We start from the raw sequence: 16,685 nt of genomic DNA, 5'->3' as shown, positions 1-16,685 counted from the left end.
ATAAAATTTAAAAAAAAAAAACGAAAATAATAGTTTTGAGTATGATGAGAAAATACATACTTATCACCATTAAATCTTGGGCAATGTCGGGTCTTCCTATGAGTATATATATATATATATATATATATATATATATATATATATATATATATATATATATATATATAAGGAACTTTGCCTTTTAAATGATTTTGGACCATTTGGAATTTACCTAGTGGATTGAAATTTTAAATTCGACCGTTTTGGATTTTACCATTTTTGGATCTTTACCCTTCAGCGGACTATCCATTCATGTGAAATCTTTTTTTTAATTATTTTTCTTTTGCCTCCTGTTCCCCTTACCTCACCCTTTTTTTAACCAAGTAAGATCTTTGACTTACTTGTAGTTTCATTAAATACTTTTATATGCAAAATCCGACAAAAATGTCTTTTAACATATTTTATTAATCATCTGTTCATATATATATATATATATATATATATACTAGCAGAAGTACCCGTCGTTGACTGGGTTCAAAAACAGCCTACAGAAAATTGACTGTGATTGATGAAAGTATGATAGGTTATGAAAATGAGGGGGTTGTAAAGAGATAGGTTTTAATGCTAAAAATTTTTACCCTAAGCAAAATATGATGAAAGTAAAGATAATTTTCGCGAAAATATATTTTTTTTATATCAAGTTTGTTTCCCTTCGTAGCCAAGAGTGACCAACAAAATGGTGTTTCCTTACAAAGAGAAAATGTTATATATATAATAATATAAATATACAAGAAATAAATGTTACCATAGTCAATAAAAGTTACTTTTATCGTAGAAAAGTTCATTGGTTTGTATTTTTAAGTAGTTTGTAAAAAAAAAAAATTATTTTTTAATATTCACGCACTGGTTAAAAAAAAAAATCAAAATGGCAGCGATTTTGAAATGGAAAGCCCCGTTTTCAATTTGAAGGAGGGACACTTGAGCATTCTGTGTTAACAATTTAAGAGAGTTCCGTCAACGTAAGGAATATTTATAAAAATATTTTAATGTTTTCTGTTATTTTGTGCTTGAGGAATATTCAGTTATGGCATGTGTAGTTTATATAAAAATTCATTTAAGTAGTTATCGCCTCAAATTTCGTTTTAATTTCAGTTCGCTGAAATTATTTCAAGTAAAGAGCATTAAAAAACTATTTCAAAACAAAAAAAACATGGACTGCACTTTTATTGACTATGGTAACATTTATTTCTTGTATATTTATTTTTTCGGGTAGTCGTTTTTTGGCTTTTCTACTAAACGCTCTTACTAAATAATATCGACGAAATATCGAAAAACAAAGAAACAAAAACAGTTTTTAAAAATAATGACGCTTTACTTACTTTAGTAAAATAATCCGAAACAGCAAAATGGGATATTAAAAAAGTAAACACGTAATTACTTTAGTTTTTTAAAGCAAAGAATCGATATAAATATGAATAAGAAGAAAATGGCGCCCTTTTCAAGCAGAACAGCTTTGTTTCAGTCTTACAGTATTGAACGGTGTAGTATTGCGCCGTCGGATTCAGGGATGTACTATTGTAATGTAAGAACACGCATAAAGGGTTGTGATCAACTGAATTCCTTCTAGTACACAAACAAATGTGCATATTATTTTAAAGATTTATTTTAATTAATTCCTTATCAGGTTTTCGGTTTTCTTATGTGATGATCATCTATACTTTATTATTTTCTGTAATTATATAAATCATACAGATATTCTGCATGATTTATACTTGCGTAATATTTGCGTAAAATGATTATAGTAAACACAATCCTCTTTCTAAATATTATATTTCGTATGCGTATATATATTTGTTTAAAAGTTTTTCCTTCCAAACTCTTCTGCCAGTTTGTGATCTAGATATATGAAACTTAATATATAGGGTATTCGAACCCAGAGGAAACTTTACATTTGGGTTTTAGCTGGGGAAATCAGTGCCAAAATGTCAAAATTCAAAAAATGGAATTTGCCAGGTTAAGGTAGAACGACGGCATTACGAATATGCATGTGTAAGGTAATTGCTATTAGTTCATATTTTCATTTTTAGCATTGCAGTAAACACGTTTTAATCGCTTAGGTAATAACGTCAAATGAAAAAGTAAATCGAAAGCTAAGCACTTCGGTTTCGATTTTTTGTGGTGGCACACGAGTAATTTTTTTTAACTTTTCAAATCATTACTATATATTGGGTCCAATATATTATAATAATAAATACGAAATCTGCATTAATCAGGCGTCCTGCTAGTATATATATATATATATATATATATATATATATATATATATGTGTGTGTGTGTGTGTATGTGTGTGTACATATTTTTGAAAATATATATGGCAATTAATTTGCATTTTCCCCGTTTCATTCTCGGGAGAATTCGTCAGGAGAGTGAATAAAATTGATGTTGCCTCATGGTTTTGTATGTTCCCGTATTACTGGGTTTTCTAATCAACCAATCAGATTCTTTATTATTCACATACCCATTTATCGTAGTCAATATATGCGCGTTTAGAAAAGAGTAATTTGACCCCTAATTCACCTCATGTATATATATATATATATATATATATATATATATATATATATATATATATATCCTTCCTCTTATCTTTTTGCATGTCTTGTACCAAATGTATTATAGCGTTTACGCATTTTTATTCTCATAAATTTATATGCTAATTAACATATGGCAGAATAGATCTTATAATATTATTATTAAACTTGCTTATAAATATTATTCATATTTTATTTATATATATATATATATATTAGTATAAATAGTAACGGTATTGTATCTACATTTTGTTATTGGGGAAGTATTATTTTCCAATGGAGAGCCATGTATTTTATAGCTGTCCTGTTTTTAAATCTCCGAAACAGCTACATGGTAGGCAGCTGGTGATTCCCGTTTTCTATGTAACAATTTTAGTAAAGTTTTTCTTTTTATCCTTATATAGTTTAATTCTCTTTTGTAATTGTAGACATTTTAGAAGTCGGCGTATGCAAGTGTTAAGTCTGCGATAGGTTAATTTAGGTTTTTTTTTCTTCGGGGAATTTAAGTGCATTCTTTATTTTTATTTTTACATTTTTTACACAAGGCTGCTTTAGACTATATATATATATATATATATATATATATATATATATATATATATATATATATATATATATATATATACATTATATATGTGTGTGTGTCTGTGTCTGTGTGTGTGTCTGTGTGTGTCTGCTTGTGTGTGTTATCAAAGAGAAAATCTTTAACAAAGCAAAGCATCTCGAGGTGAGACAAGTAAGAGGAGCAAACAATAATATTAAACCTTATTATATCATTAGAACAATACGGAAAAGTTCATGAGAAAATTAAGAAAAAATCTACATTCCACCCTTTCGTTTTGCCCTTATATATTATATCTACTTTTAATTATAATTTACCGCGGTATGCTATTCTTTCATCTCCATATTTTATATCTAGTAAGTATTTTATATTTGTATTTTTTATAATTCTGGCCTTTCTCCTCTTCTGATGATAAGCATTTAGCTTCGAAACGGTATGGTATAAAAAGTCTTTTCTAATGTTTTCCGTAACTTTTCCTGATTTTTTCGATGATATAATAAGGTTATGTAAAACTTTAATTCCTCATATTTCATTCAATATATATATATATATATATATATATATATATATTCACTGTCCGCATAGCAGCAGCCGTATAGCGCAACGTTTAAAATCGGGCGACCGGGTTTCGATCGTAGCTTGAGGTAGTTGCTTGTCTATCCACACTGATAAGCTGTGAAACAGCGAAACAGTACTGTATGTGGATGACTATAATAATCCCTATCTTAGGTTTAGCATTTGGGAAGTGATGTACACATTACCATTAGCGTATGAAACGATGCTCTTTGTGTAAATAAATTGACCTTAGGTACTTTGGGCAATGTCAAAACATTATTAATTTACAGCCCACATAGCGGCAGCCGTATAGTGCAACGGTTAGAAGTTCCGACTGTCGTTTGGGCGATCGGGTTTCGATCCTGGCTTAAGGTAGTTGCTTGTCTAGCCGCACTGATGAGCTGCGAAAATGTACTGTATGTGGATGACTATGTATATAATAGTGTGTGCATGACTATATATGTAATGGTATGTGGATAACTATATATATAATAGTATGTGGATGACTATATATGTAATAGTATGTGGATGACTATATATATAATAGTATGTGGATGACTATATATGTAATAGTATGTGGATGACTATATATATATATATATAATAGTATGTGGATGACTATATATGTAATAGTATGTGGATGACTATATATATATATATATATATATATATATATATATATAATAGTATGTGGATGACTATATATATAATAGTATGTGGATGACTATATATATAATAGTATGTGGATGACTATATATGCAATAGTTTCTCACATGACAAATTTCACGTCGTATATAAATAACTACTCTATATCATGCTCAATTAAGAATATTTATATTGAATTGCTGCTCATTTTTATCAAGGTGGAATAAGAGACTACGACGAAACAATATGTGTACAAGTCAGACTCAGCTGCGTGTCACGCCTCTGAAAAAACTCGGAATCTTTCTGCCTGAAAACTTCTGCGACTCTACCTGTCCAAAAATCTGCTGACTGCAACCCCGTTGAATAGCATATGTCGCGAGCTGCTTAGTCAGAATAAAACTAGTGTTCCAGCGTCTCTTGAAGGACACTGTTAAGGTCGCATACACCAGGTATAATTCTCAACTTTAGGCCGAAGTGGATGCTTAGCGCAGCTTCTCTGATTTCACTCTAAAAGTTCTTTTAAGAGATCTATTCTGATTTACCAGGGTCATTTCAAGTGTAAAGCTTCCTCTTTTCTTAACTGAAAATGTTAAAATGTCACCATTACAAACGGACTAAAATTTTGAAAATCCAACATCGCCTGATGTCTTTGGTTATTTATAACTAGTTAATTGAAACAGACTCATCATTATGTAGCGATATTGAAATGTTTCTATACGCTAACATAATCATTCTGTCCCGTAATATATATATATATATATATATATATATATATATATATATATATATATATATATATATATATAAATATTAAGTAATGTGATTTATAATTTAAAAGTTTTAAAATTTTTTAAATTTAACAATCAAAATTTAATTAAATTAAAAATCAGTTTCATAAGAAGGAACAACAACAAAGTCAATTATCTGTACGATCGTTTCGGAAATCCGTGCTTTTTATTTGTGGTATACATGAAGTCACGTAGAATAATTATACATAGTTTTTTTGGTAAGCACGGTCTCCTCATCAGCAAATTTAGGAGGATTTCTATTGAAGCTATAGCAAACATCTAAATGACTACTTTAAATACAGTTCCGGATTTCAAAAAAAGAAAAACCAAAAGGTAATTATATATCTATATATATTTTTAAATCAAATTTATTATGTAAATTCAAAAATATATTTTTTTTTTCTACTCATTTCTATCTCTAACCTATACAAATTTTCTTATTAATTTTCTTATAAATTTTATATCCAAACCTTTTACTTCAATTTTTCAGATTCATCTGCCTTACTTTTAATGCTAGGTTTATTTTTGGTGTCTTTTCAATTCAATAGAAATCCTCCTAAATTTGCTGATGAGGAGACCGTGCTTACCAAAAAAACTATGTATAATTATTCTACGTGACTTCATGTATACCACAAATAAAAAGCACGGATTTCCGAAACGATCGTACAGATAATTGACTTTGTTGTTGTTCCTTCTTATGAAACTGATTTTTAATTTAATTAAATTTTGATTGTTAAATTTAAAAAATTTTAAAACTTTTAAATTATAAATCACATTACTTAATATTGAATTAGCTCTAGGACATTTAACTATCGAGCTTATTATATATCTAAATTACAACGAGCATTTCCTGTATTTTAATTAAACTAGTAATTTCACTATTACATTAAAATACACTTAGCTCTTTAGACTATTATTCTAATCTCCTTTAAATTATTAGCTCCCTATAACAGGTTGAGTTTATATACGTAATTGTAGATATGTTTCATAAGAAGGACATACAATTATCAACTAAATGCATCCCCATACCCCCTAAAGACACCTTTATAACCAGCTTCATTACAAGTATAAATACATTTATAAGGAACTTGAGATGGAAAGCCTACCATTTTGATAATTACCAAAGTGAAACCACAGAACCAATACACCACCAACCTGGAGAAATAAAAGAAACCATCCTCAGACAAGACAATGAAGAAAGAAAAGCAGCGAAATACTACAGACTAAAAACATACAAAAACCCTAAGAGAAACATAGACACTGAAAATTTTGAAAATGACTTAATCAACCTGATTAAAAATATTAAATTTAAGAAAAATAAAAAATATATCACTCCAACACTTAAAAAAATAAATAAATTTTCAAAATCTATTTCTACAAGCCACCAAAATAAACTCATAGTACCGGCAGATAAAACTGGAAATTTCTACACAATGGACTATATACAATATAAAAATCTAATATATAAAGAACTTAATAAAAATTATAAAACTACTAATAAATCAGCACTAAATAAAATAAATAATGATGCAAAAAACATTTTAACTAAACTTAAAATAGATAAATACACAGAAATAACGGTACCAGGTACCCCGAGATTTACTTTAAAAGACCACAAACACAGCTTCAATATCAACCCTACTATTAGACTCATTTGCCCCTCGAAATCAGATATAGGACTGGTTAGTAAAAACATATTAGATAGAATTATCCCCAAAATTAAATCCATAATAAAATACCCACTATGGCAATCTTCAAACCAAGTAATCGACTGGTTTTCTAATATTCAAAATAAAAATAATATTAAATTTCTTTCTTTTGACATTGAATCATATTACCAATCTATATCACCTATCCTACTTAATAAATCTCTATTAATGGCACGAAAATTAACTAATATAACTCAAGACGAAACTAAACTAATACTTATAGCTAGACAGTCTTTAATAACATTTGATAATAAATATTGGACCAGGAAAAATACCCCTAACCACTTCAACATTTTAATGGGATCGACGGACTCGACTCAGATCACTGATCTAGTTGGCCTTTTCCTTTTAAATGAAATACATTGTATACTCCATAAACAATTCAAACTTGAAGGAGGGCTATATAGAGATGATGCACTTTTCATAACGAATTCTACTAATAAAAATTATGAAAATGCAATTAAAGCTCTACATAAATTATTTAAAAATTATGGACTTAGTATAAAAATAGACCCTAATAAAAAAATTGTTAATTTCTTAGACATAACCTTAAATCTTGAAAATTCTACCTTTGAACCATACCATAAACCTAACCAATCACTTCTATATGTCCACAATCAATCAAACCACCCTAAATCAATATTAAAATCAATAGTTCCCAATATCGCTCTAAGAATTTCTAGACTGTCTTCTACTAAATCAATATTTACCAAAAATGAAAAATACTATAATGAAGCCCTTAAAAACTCTGGATATAATTCACAAATTAAATTCATAAATGAAAATGATAGAAACATAAACTGCATTAAAAATAAACCTATTAAGAACGTAATAACATATAATATGGCAATGTCTTCCCGTATACGAGTTAAGAAAAATAACCAGGAGACAAAAAAAGATAAAACCAAACTACAAATATTAGATAATAATATAAATAAACAACAAACTAAAACCCGCCACGTAAGAATAGACACAAGGAGATCCTATGGTTCAACCCCCCGTATTCCAAAAACCTAGAAACAAACATAGCTAGAGAATTTTTTAAAATATTAGATAAGAACTTTAAAGCCCCCCATAGATATAATAAGATTTTCAATAAGAACACAATTAAAGTCTCTTACTCTACTATGCCTAACCTTCATCAGAAAATAATTAGCTCTAATAATAATAAAATTAATAAACTACAAAATGCAACTATACAAAATACATCGGACTGTAACTGTAGAAGAAAAAATAAATGTCCCCTACAAGGCTCATGTAAAATTAAAAATGTTATCTATAGCTGCACAGTATCAAAAACTCCAAATATACAAGAACCTATCAACAGCCATAACTCAACTACCAGATTAAATAATAACACCAACTTAAATCAATCTACCGATCAATTATTAACCAACCCACCACATTATAATCCAACAATAGACCTAACGGAAAATAATCATAATAATCAAGAGGTAATATATATTGGTTCCACATCTGGCCCAATAAAACATAGAATTTCAACGCACAAACATTCTTTTAAAAATAACTCTCTATCAAACCAAACTACTCTATCCAACTATATTTGGCAACTAAAAAATAGCAATATTTCTTTCAACTTAAAATGGCAAATAATTGAGACTTGCAAATCATATAAACCAGGAGATAAATTTTGTACATTATGTACAAAAGAAACCCTAAAAATTTTAAAATATGAAGATATAAAAAGCACAACCAAACTAGTAAATTCAAGACACGAGCTTCTATCGTGTAATCATAAACGTTGGTTTAAATTTAATAAATATAAACCACCTTAAATTATTAAAAATTACTCATTAGTAAAAATAGATTTTTTTTTTTTTTTTTTTAATAAATTAAGTTAAACCAATTACCGCCCTTAGACTCGTAAATCAAATAATAAATAAAGCCATGACAATTATCTCCCCTTAAAAACTTGCAAAAAAAAAAAAAAAAAAAAAAACTCTCTCTCTATAGATATTAACTGTAGCGTCTCTAAATCAAAATACGCTAATGGAAACAATTTACTGCACGAGCGTCGCCCTTTTAAAATTCATCATTCAATAAAATAAAAAGCTATAGCAAACATCTAAATGACTACTTTAAATACAGTTCCTGATTTCAAAAAAAGAAAAACCAAAAGGTAATTATATATCTATATATATTTTTAAATCAAATTTATTATGTAAATTCAAAAATATATTTTTTTTTCTACTCATTTCTATCTCTAACCTATACAAATTTTCTTATTAATTTTCTTATAAATTTTATATCCAAACCTTTTACTTCAATTTTTCAGATTCATCTGCCTTACTTTTAATGCTAGGTTTATTTTTGGTGTCTTTTCAATTCAATAGAAATCCTCCTAAATTTGCTGATGAGGAGACCGTGCTTACCAAAAAAACTATGTATAATTATTCTACGTGACTTCATGTATACCACAAATAAAAAGCACGGATTTCCGAAACGATCGTACAGATAATTGACTTTGTTGTTGTTCCTTCTTATGAAACTGATTTTTAATTTAATTAAATTTTGATTGTTAAATTTAAAAAATTTTAAAACTTTTAAATTATAAATCACATTACTTAATATTGAATTAGCTCTAGGACATTTAACTATCGAGCTTATTATATATCTAAATTACAACGAGCATTTCCTGTATTTTAATTAAACTAGTAATTTCACTATTACATTAAAATACACTTAGCTCTTTAGACTATTATTCTAATCTCCTTTAAATTATATATATATATATATATATATATATATACGAGTCGACGAAATTTTAATTCCAAAATCAAGAAATAGAAAAATCATGAAGCAGCTGACAGTCTCTTTCAAGATGGTTCGTGTAATATAGATGTATGAGCACACTAAAGTCGGCCCTTTATATATATATATATATATATATATATATATATATATATATATATATATATATATATATATATATATATATATATATAAAATATATATGGCATTTAAGCTACACAGAATATTCCGCGTTTCATCCACGCTAGGATTCATCAGGCTTACCCTAGCGTGGATGAAACGCGAAATATTCTGTGTAGCTTAATTGCCATATATATTTTATAACTTACTACCTAGCTCTACCTACGTATTGAGCACTGTTGACGCATAAATTTATACTTTCGTATATTAATTTATGTGATTAAATGAAGTAGTCAAATATATCTATATCTATATATATGTGTGTGTGTATATATATGCATATATATGTATTTATATATGTATATATATATATAGAGATATACATATATATGCATATATATATGTATATATATATATATATATATATACATACAATTCATGATTGTTGCTTTTTTTTTTTTTTTTTGCAATGTTACTTCCCATAATTCAGATACATCTAAAATGTGACCATCCTCCAAGTACCTAATCAGTTTCACTAACAAACTCGTCACTTACGGGAGTGAGTAAATGATAAGTCACATTTCAAATTTTCACAATTTACCTCTTTCGATAAACGTTGCAAATCACTTTGCGTCATCGCAAGTCATTTACCTCTAATAGTCCAAAACAAATCATTTTTCATTAACAATGTATTGGTATTATACACAATTTAATATTTAATAGGCACTAAAATTTGGTTCCGCAGGGCGCATAATTCTTGTATTTCAAATTTCATAAGATCTGTCAGTGAGTTTTGAATTCAAGTGTAATTTACGTCAGTAAAACAATGACCGTCGCTTTAGAGTTTAACGTTTTTCCCTAATCCGATTGGCAGCCATCACCAAATCTTTTTTAAAACTGACATTAGCGATGCCATTTTTACTTGTGTTTTGTCTAAGTAAAAGTGACTATGACAATGTCAGAAATAATAAATATTTCTAGCGAGCAATATTCTTTTCTCCTCACTGCTACATCTTCACGGAAGAGACGCTGTGCGTCTCTCTTTGCTCTATCGTTATTTCAATGACAGGTGCTCGAGTGGGCTTTAATCTATGGTTCCTCTCTCCTGCAAAACATTCACGACAAACACTCGCCTAGCTACTATCATTGTTAGCAGTTTCCCTTACTCTCTATCTGAGCCTAAGACAAAAACAACTGTCCGTCTGAAGAATACAATACCGTGGAGTTGCTTCCTAGCTGATTGCAACATGGTCGTTTTCAAGTCAAACGTAAAGAAGTTTGTTTAACCGCCATCTTAAATAATCAATTAATACCCAATTCTCATCGTTACTGATCATTGTGTTGTTGTAATACTTAACATTCAATAATTCTTATCCTCGAATCGTCTCTGAGCCTTTATAGGCAAAACTTTCTAATAAAATAAAGTAGCATCTATTATTTAATACATATTTTTCTATTTGCTCCCTATTTATGTTACTAAATCATTTGCAAAAGTATATATAAAAAATTGTTTGTATAATAACTCCAAACACAGTGTATTGTATTGGGGGTTTACGAACTCTAAAAGATATAAATCCAAATTCTTTGTAAAATTATAGACTAAATAAAACAGAAATAACGATAATAAAATGCCCCCTGCAAAGATTCTTTACATTAATTTTCTTTCTATTCTTGCAATAAAAGATTCGTGAAATTGGATCCGAGTTAACAAATCTGAAACTGTAAAAAAAGAAAAGAAAAAGATTTAGAAATACATAATCCGTTTTTTTTTTCTTTAATTTACTTTCAGTTGTTTTTTTTTTCTTTTATGTAATAGATACGAACCAATTCCAGCTGCAAGAACCTTCGTTCTTTGACAAATATTCCTTGGGAGGTTGACATACTTAAAATATGACACTCAAGTAGACGCACATGTTTGATGGGGGTATGGATGTTGCTAGTTTCTTGGGGTCAAGGTTGAAGATATCTTCTAGTCGCTTATCAACACCAGAGTTGAATGTGTTCTGTGTGCTTATTGGAACCCGAATCAAATATATACTTTGTTTATTGATTGGAACCAGGGCGGAAAAACATTCACTGTGCCCTTATGATGGTCATGGTTGAATACATTCTTTGTTCGCTTATGTATTCAATAATGGACCAAGGTTGAAAACAGTCTTAGTTTATCGGTACCATAGTTTATATAAATTCTAAGTTCCTTTCACAGGGCTATGTTTTAATACGTTTTTGCTTATTGCGACACCCTAATGGAACACATACTCTTTATGCTTAGAGTGGTTAAATATATTATTTGTTGATAGGGACCAGGATGGAACATATTCCCTGTATGCTTATGGCTGTCGTGGTTGAATACATTGTTGTTACCCGGGACTAGGTTTGAACATATTCTCTGTACACTTATTGGGGCCGAGATTAAAGACATTGTTTCTTGATCAGGGCCAGTATTGAACACATTCTCTGTACGTTTACGATGGTCATGGTAAAAGACATTCTTTGTTCACTTGTCGAGAGCGTAGTCGAATAATTCTAACTTCACTTATCGGGATCATGGTTTGTATTAATTATCTGTTCTCTCATTGGAACCCGAATTAAATTATTCAGTTATAGGGACCAGATATCATAATCAATATGTATAAATTCGATGTACACTTATGGTGACCGTGGTCGAGTATATTCTTTGTTCGCAGATCGAAACCAGGAGTGACTATATTTTCTGTATGTGTATTGAGACCAGAGTCGAATACATTTTCGGTTCACGTATCAGGACCCGTGTTAAATATATCTCTGTTCACGTAGGGGGGGGCAGCGTTAAGTACATTTTCTTTCGGTCATCAGGAATAGAGTTGCATGCATCATCTGTTGCTTGTATACTTTCCTCTCGGGCAGGAAGCTGAAATTCATTAGGAGACAAAGTTTAGAATTTTAACAAATGACTCGCCACTTAATCCCTATTGTAATCAATGAAATTTCGTATCTTATATTCCGTTCCCATTGTATATACGAAGTGTAATTATAGAAAATAACGAAACAAGTTTATTACGAATCGTTGTACTTTATTCGTCGTTTGTAATATCCATCTAATGTGTTTACACTTTTGAAATTCTGTTGAAATTGCGACCATAGTCAAACTTTTTCAATCAAATTTCAAGGACTATGTAATAAAATATTGCGAGACTTCATCTGCTTCAACATGGGATTAATATCGTGTCTCTACGATGAACGGGTTATTGCCAAAAGCGTAACTTTTATCTTTTTCTGTGACCTGTAATTTACCTTTGCTATAGATGTCCACAAATGAAATCAGTTCCAATTTAAAGGATGATCAATATTTTGACAAAATGTGGTGACATTTCTCATGCGATGTTGACGGTAAACTGTACACATACGAACATAAGAAGAAACACTACAGAAAACATACCCGTCAATATGACATTTCTCTTAGGTCGTTTGTCTGTTCCACTTTCTATAGGAAACTACTGAGCCGATTGAGCTTAAATATTGTATGGACCTTTGGTATGATATGGTGAAGCAGACTAAGTGTTGTAATATCCATTTGATACACAATAAAAATTAAAAGCGATTAGTATTTAATTAAAAAATGATCATGAATTTAATAATATTAAACAATCAATTATGCATAAAGCACCCAAGTTTGTTTTTAAAATGGTTTTCTTTTAAAATTAATTCATGCCATATTCCTTCCAATTTTTTTCAAATTGACGATTACTGAAACAATATGTATTATATATTAGGCACAATATAATATTAAATAGAAAATCGTTTCCGTAATAATAAATTCAAAATTTGCATGAATTAAAATATATTAAAGCGTATTTTACAACGGAACAAAGCCTGGCGCCTCGTTAATTAATAAGTTAAATTATAACAAAATCGTCATCTCGTTAATTAATAAATTAAATTATAACAAAATCGTCATCTCGTTAATTAATGAGTTAAATTATAACAAAATCGTCATCTTACGAAATGAAATCCGACTTACCGTGTGCAATACTCTCGTAACATTGTTCATCATTAAAATTGACAATCTTATTAATTCCTAGCCTCAGATGGCCTTTCGGCTTTGATACATGGTTACTCATTAGTATATCAAAAACGCTGTAACTATTAGGATTTGCCTTGGATGCAATGAATTTATTTTAGTTTGTAATTGTCATTTCTTTACATTTTAAATCTTATACAGGAAAAGAAATCAATTTTTTATTGCAAGACAAGCAACTCATCTCTTAATGAAAAATATGAGTTATCCTCCTTGATTATTTCTATCTTCAGATAAATCTTTCGAAATGTTCCATATTATAATTTGTCTCAACCAGACTTCGTATGTTTTTAATAAAATTGCAAAGTTTTATTTGTCAGCTTAAATGCTATTTGGGTCTGATTTGAATTTGAAATTCCGACGAAATAGCATTGTACTCTAAACTATATTTCAGTTGGTAATACCTCCCAACAACAACAGCAACAACAACAACAACACAGACATTTTAAATCGGTTTTGGTTCTTTTAAAAACTGCACATAAACCCTTACATAATGTTTAAGGTCATATATTTTGTCGTTGCAGACGCATTTTGTTTAGGAGATAAATATCTTTCAACCCCTAAGGAATTTCTAGAAGGGTAGAAGGAATTTAGATTGTTTTTGTTAGTTTTTTATGTATTTATTTTATTTTTGCACAAAAAAAAACTTTTATTTTTGCACAACAAAACTTATCGTCGGTTATTCAATTCCGAATCATTTGTTCGTAGATACAGGGTGACTCAAAACAACGCATCCATTTGGGATAATGTGCCATTTATTATAGAAAGAGATACATTTTTTCATGGATCTGCCTGTCATATATGTGAGTTTTGTGTGGCATTAACTTTTCTCTACGTATATCACAATTTTGCTAGCACATCTTAATAATTAATAATATGCATGATTCAAGCCCCTTAACCAACAATCGGTGCCCGGAAAAACTCGTCTCCGGAAAACCCGTACCCGGAAAACTCGTACCCACCCAACCCCTTTTTACTAGGTAGGAAGCCTGGTCCCTTATTGAATAAATATCGATTGAAAACACATTTTATTACCGTTCTTGAAGGAGATATTGTTTTTAAAAGAGACTATGCACCCCCATAATATTTTTTTTAATTACTTTTAACTCTTGCTTAAAAAAATAAACTTGATCACGGAGTTAAGATACGAAAAACGAAACCAAATATTTATGTTAAAAAATACTCTAGTTTTAACACTTTTTGTGTCATTACGAAACAAAAATAAAGAAAGAAAACACGTATTATCAAAGAAAGCAATTATTTTATTTAGAAGAATTAATTCAATTTAAATAATTCTTGTGTTATTACAAAACAATAAAAAAGAAAACACGGTTTTATGTAATTTTGGTACCGCGCTGAAATAATAACGTTATTATGTCGAAAGCCATTCTTAACATGGGGAGAAGAGGGTATCGTTTAAAAGTTATTTCGGGGGCACTTGTGCAGTACTTAAAAATATACAAATTTATTTTCTTTTGGAGGTGGGGGAAGCTCGTTTTAAAACTATATCTACCTCAGTATTTTCTTTAATTTTCGGACATATTTTTGCTAAAAATTATTTACTAAGTAATGTCGAATGCGACATTACTTGTTATTTCTTTTTAATTTAATAAACTCTTTAAAATAAGTTTAAACACCAAAAACTTACAAAACTAGGTAAAAAACGAAAACTTAGAAAAATCAATTTAATTTTTTTAAGACAATAAACATGTAAAAATATTTTTTTTAAATATTTTGGGATGTGCATTATTACCTAAAAATATACAAATTTATTTTCTTTTGGAGGGGGGGACTCGTTTTAAAACTATGTCTACCTTAATATTTTCTTTAATTTTCTATTTTTGAACAATTATCCTCCTAAGACGTGATCCTCTTATGTCGGACATTTTTTGTTCATAAGTAACACTCGACATTACTTTTTTTTAACTAAATAAACTCTTTAAAATAAGTTGAAAGACCAAAAACTTTCAAAGCTAGGTAGAAAACTAAAACTTCGAAAAATTAATTAAATTTTTTTAAAAGAATAGTGAACAAGTAAAAATATTTAAAAAAAAATATTATGGGATGTGTATTCTCTTTTAAAGACAATATCTTCAAGAACGGTCATAAAATGCGTTTTCAATCGATATTTATTCAATAAGGGACCAGTTTTCCTACCTAGCAAAAAGGGACGAGTTTTCTGGGGTCGAGTTTTCCGGGTACGAGTTTTCCGGAGACGAGTTTTCCGGGGACGAGTTTTCCTAAATTTCCCCAAATCACTGTAGCTACACGCACATTTTACCTTGTAAGGATCAAGGTGTAGCATATGTTCTATCAAAAGATTTTATAATAATATCGTGATGTTTGCTTAGTTGTAACGACGGTTGTATAATACAATAGTTGGATGATACACTTGTGCAAATTGCATTAAGTAAATTCTTCCGATACTTATCTAACATCTACATATGTATTCATTTGTGATGAAGTAGCTTTAATAAAAAAAACAACATTTTTGTTGCATATGAAATTGTCTTACAGGCATGCAAGTTTTTTCATCATATACCACCGATTTGTGAGGTCGGTCTATTACAGTATTATGTGTTTAATCCAAACCAGTAGATTGCCTCCTGTAAAATTCATTGACAGATCTCGTAAAAATTCATGCATGTCTCATCCTAATTATTTATTATTATATATTAAATTCTTCAAGATCCTCTACATTTTTAAATCCATAAAAATGTATTAAATTATTGCTACTTTTATAAGTTTTTCAAAAAATATAAATTTGTAGCATTTATTGTTGAAAGGAAACTTTTACAATAATTTGTTAATAGACATGTTTTAGAGGAATGTACGTTTCGTGCTACCTTTTCCATAAATGACTGTGTTTGGAGAAGCGGCGTAACCGATAAAATGTAAGAAAGATT

The sequence above is a fragment of the Euprymna scolopes genome, chromosome 17 (genome assembly GCF_053919585.1).
Source record: "Euprymna scolopes isolate OS-2025 chromosome 17, ASM5391958v1, whole genome shotgun sequence".
NCBI classification, from domain to species: domain Eukaryota; kingdom Metazoa; phylum Mollusca; class Cephalopoda; order Sepiida; family Sepiolidae; genus Euprymna; species Euprymna scolopes.
This window is presented reverse-complemented; position numbering follows the sequence as displayed.